The sequence below is a fragment of the Capsicum annuum genome, chromosome 6 (genome assembly GCF_002878395.1).
Source record: "Capsicum annuum cultivar UCD-10X-F1 chromosome 6, UCD10Xv1.1, whole genome shotgun sequence".
Lineage (NCBI taxonomy): Eukaryota > Viridiplantae > Streptophyta > Magnoliopsida > Solanales > Solanaceae > Capsicum > Capsicum annuum.
The window spans coordinates 7798868-7803884 of NC_061116.1; positions in this window are offsets into that span (position 1 = coordinate 7798868).

A 5017-nucleotide genomic window follows, 5' to 3' on the forward strand; every position below is an offset into this window, starting at 1 on the left:
AAGTTCGCTGGTTGCAAACAAGAGGTGTGGCTTCAGTAAAGGTTCCATGGTGAAACCAAAAGTCCAAGAAAACCATTTGGTATACAAAAAAAGGACATGGAGTCCAAGTCTCTGTGTTGGTTCTTTGTTTCAAAAATTCATCTATAAGGTGTATTCTTCAAACACATCTTTGCTTTCTAACTTAGTTAGAGGTTGGAATGGAGGTGTTGGGGTGTAAATCGTGTTTGGGTTATGTGATGATCTTCTCATCTTGGTTTATCTTCTTGTCTTCTAAGTTTGATGGGTATTAAGGTGTTACCTTGTGCTTGATCCTCCCCTTACTTGTCAATCAAGGATGGATGATCCTATTGGGGGAGACTAAAACACCCCTTGTCTTGGACTCTTATAAAATTTCTTAGTCTTTGGAACTTTTTGACCTGGCATGACTCAAGGGTGTAACTCGTACCATTGGATACGAGTTACGGGTTATTTTGAGGGTTCACTCATACACTAGGCAGTATGTTTGGTTTATGTTCTGCCTAAGATATGACTCATCTAGGTACGAGTAGTATAGAAAGATATGAGGGGCGTAAGGCTAAGTCGTATATTGCTTGAATGATTGGCCTTGTGAAACTTTCCAAGATACGATAGGTGGGTATGGTTTGGTAAAGCATTCATACCCTATGGTAAAAGTTAGGCTGGTGAGTCGTATATGAACCAGTGTGTAGGGTATTGTCAAGGTCTTAGGTATGAGTTGGATTACCACTCATACCTTAGGGTACGGACGACATGGTCTCGTCATACCCTACATCGTGGCTTGTTTTAATTTTAAGTCAAGGGTAGTTCGAACATTTCCTACTTCAAAAACCTTATGTACTAATGTTATATAACCATTGGTGGCCTTCCATAACGCATTTTAAAGGATTTAGAACACTTCAAATACTCTTTAAAACTCACTCTTAAAGATTAGAGGCAAGGGTTTCTCAAGTGTTCTTCAAAAGGCTCAAAGGTCAATATTTCTTTCGTGAATCTTCATGTATAAGGCATATACTTCTTCCCTCATTGTTAGTTCTAGCTAAAGGCATGTGTATTGTGTTTTAAACAATGATTTATGAATCATGGAAACATATGTTGAAATTCTTGATGCTTTTTGTTTGGTGATGGTTTAAACTATGTTTCTACATGTTTTGGTAATGGTTTGCACATGTGAGTGCTTGTTGGTTATGGTTTAACAAATAGATTATGGGTAACCCTTATTTTGATGGTTTATCCTTTGGTTTTCGTCTTTGTAAAGGCATTACCTCAACATGTTTGATTAAATGCCTAAAAGAATGTTTTCACTCTATTGTCGACTTTCCATTGGAATTCTTGCATGATATGGTTTGTTAATGGAACCCTAAATGGATTTAGATGATTTTGCATAGTTTAAATGATATAAATTCTTCAAATTCTTGTCATGGTCCAAAATAAAATTGGAATGGTTTAAAGGAATGATTTGAATTAATAAGCATACTTGTGTGGTACATGGGAATACCTCAAGTAAATTGGATAATATTATCTATGGGTACATAGGAATCCCTTGATCACAAAAAGGTTTGGCTAAGGACAATACTTGCAAGTTATGGTTGGCATGACGATGCCATTACTAATATCCTTGGTTAATCAATAAATAATGGTTAATTTGATTGGAAATGGTTTTAATTGGGCTTAAAGGGGGAGGTGTAGAAAGGCTGTGGCAGGTGGAGGTCACCGGGGGATCGAAATTGGAAACTCATATTTGTTGATGTGAGGTTTGGTCCTTGGTGACCATGTGCATGATCTCACACTTTATATTGGGGGATGTACTATTCGTCCCATGTTTTCTTCCCTGGTCGTGCGGCTTCACAAACTAGGGCCCTTTCAGCAGAGGGAGTTGAACCCATATAGCTCATGGGGGTTTAGGACGGTAAAGCTACACAACCTAGGTAAAGGTTCTAAATGCATTCTAAACACGAGTTCCTTTCCCGGTATGGACATATATGTATAGTTATATGCATTATGGATCATTTTAGTTAGTTTTATAAATGGCATTATTTTATCCTTATCCTGAGTTCATGCTAGCGTTCACCCGCTAACCCGTCTTTGGGTGGCTGTATACCCACGCTATGCAGGAACCGTCCATTCTACTTCTCCTGCTTAGTGGTCGAACTTGGATCAGCTATTGGATTGAAGTGGCCAGCTTCCATAGTTCGGAAGGCATCTATTTCATGTCATGGATTACCTTATGTACTTTTTACTTTCATAGACTTTGGATTTTGGCTATGGTACGGGGCAGGTCCCGACTAAGTACTCTTTGGTTGGTCTAGAGGCGTTATATGGACAATTGTGGACTTGGGTATGGTATGAATTGAGTATGTTATATTTATATACATTCATTGGATCATTGTATTGGCTTGGTTTATGGTTTTAGCCTAGTTATTGGTTGGCTTGGATGGTTGGTTTCGGTCATTGGGTGGATCGACTTGGTTGGGTTGGCCTCAGATATAGGCTTATCCCACATTCACCAAATTGTTAATACATTGTCTGGCTATATATTCGAAGTTCATCTGACTCAGGGTACATGTTGGTTGGTTGGGTTGGGTATTGAGAGTGGTCTCTGGTCCCAGCTAGACTTGAGATTACCTATTACGACTAGGCCTCAATTTGGGTCGTGTCATATTCCTCTCCTAATAATTCCTAATGACCACAACCTTACCTTACCCTTCCTTTCTTCTCCATAACCTTAGTTCTAGTAGTCACCCCAAAATCTCCCCCACTTAGGGATTTCTACTTCCCCCCATTTCAAAACATAACTATACCTCCAAAGCCACCGCCACTCTAATATAAGAATGAAAATTAAGGAACTAAAGCAAAAGAACTACTCATGCCACTCAAAGCGAGACCTCAGAAATGAGACACGATACAATAAGCACGAGGTACTTCATATCAACCACCTAGGTTATAAATAAAGAATCATCCCAATAAAACCATACCATAGTAGGAGTCCTTAGAACTGGACACCGAAAGACACACGACGGGGTACATCATAGGTAATGCAACGCAAGGTCAAGATTCATGTCCAGGGAACAAAGAGAATGCAGAATGTGAACCTTAATCTTAAGCTCTATTAGAATGCATGCAACACTAGTATGCCCTCTTAACCAAGATAGGAGGGAATCGCTAGAATAGGCACCCCGACCTTCCCTTGAATCCATTTCTAGAAGAAAATTTAAGATCAACCCTTGACCTATATCCCATGACACCTAAAAGCACAATACTCTTCTCTACAGGGCATCACCGAGGATGATCACTAAGGATGCTTAGTTCTCCTACACCTAGAACCTCATCCATTTAAATGCTACCTATAGTCTTGAATATCCATACGAACTCCATGCTTTAACCTAACAAATGACCTAACCACCAATCCACATGTTTAACCTGAGCCCCCGGCCTATATGTCACAACTTTCCCACTATTGCATTCCCAAGTCACCAACCTTGCCCCTTCCACACACCTCATCGAACCTACTAATCTACCTCCATTATTTTTGCATTGATATCCTCGAGATAACATACTTCATTTATCATAAACAATGTCTAAAATTTCACTCAACATCTATCAACAATTATGGACTGTCAACAGAGTACCCCATATAGAATATGTATATGTGGTCCACCCCACAAGGAGTCACTCCAAAATTCCTATTCATCCACCAACAACTTATTCATTACCAGTGGAAACCATCCCTCTTATGCATGTAAGAATGAAAACGCTCATTGGAGAATACTAGGATGGATGAAATCCTTTTCTAAGGGGTCCTTTAATTTCCCCTTAAGAATATTTTACTCAACTGGAGCCATTCTATAAAGAAAGAATAGAAATTTGGAAAATTGTTCGGAACAAGACCAATCCCAAACTTCAGCTCCCTATTAGAAGGACACCATGAGGGTTATCAGGAATATTGTTGGAAAATCATTCACCACCAATAACGATGTAACACCTCGATTTGCTTAATCGGAATACTACACGGTGCTCATGACTCTGAGGGCCCACAAGCTAACCCATGACTGATATCTATACCTATATACTGCAATCATAATATAATAATACGTAATACATGGAACTGTAAGGCCATAAGGTTCAACTGAATACAATCATGTGGGCAAAAATACCCAAAACAACTAAATCTGAATGTAAATCTGAAAGTAAATCTGAAAGCCTCTAAACTGTCTGAATAAGGAGTGAAGGAACATGTCTCCAACTAACTCCGTAAGACTGAATTGAAAAAATAAATAAATAAATCAAATCATATAGTCCTCGAATCAATGAGGACTCACTGTCTCTCTGCGATTGGAATGCTACCACTACTGCTGGGCTGGAGCTCGTGTCTCGAAACCTATGGTGTAACATGAAAAGAAAGAACCATAGCGCGAATGCGTCAGTACAACTGGAGTACTGAGTATACAAGGAAGGTAGGCTGAACATAAAAGGTTTCATGCATGAACAACACTGACTGACTAATATGAATGTGGGAGTGCAAACACATATATATAGAAACTGGGACTGTGAATACGTGATAGCATGACTTGTAAGCAAATACATGGTTTACTGATAACTGTCCTGACTGATACTAAAATTGATAACATGGACGACTGTATCTAAAAGTCCTGTATATACTAAAATCTGAAGAACGTCATGAGTTTTTTTACTGAGACTGTTACTAAAATTGATAACATGGATGACTGTATCTGACAGTCCTGTATATACTGATATCTGAAGAATGCCCTGAGTTCTTTTACTGAGACTGATACTGAAATTGTGGGAAGTAGTGTTTAACCGACATGCCCCATGTATGCCGTTACGGTTAAGCTGGGGTCCAATCTCTGCCCCGACTACAGAGGTGTCAATACCGCGCCACTGGTAAGGACAGTTCTGAGTGACCCTTATATGGCGGGTACTCAATGAGAACAGTGGGAACCCTAAGCTGACGGTTTAAGCCACCTCATCAACCCTAAGCTGA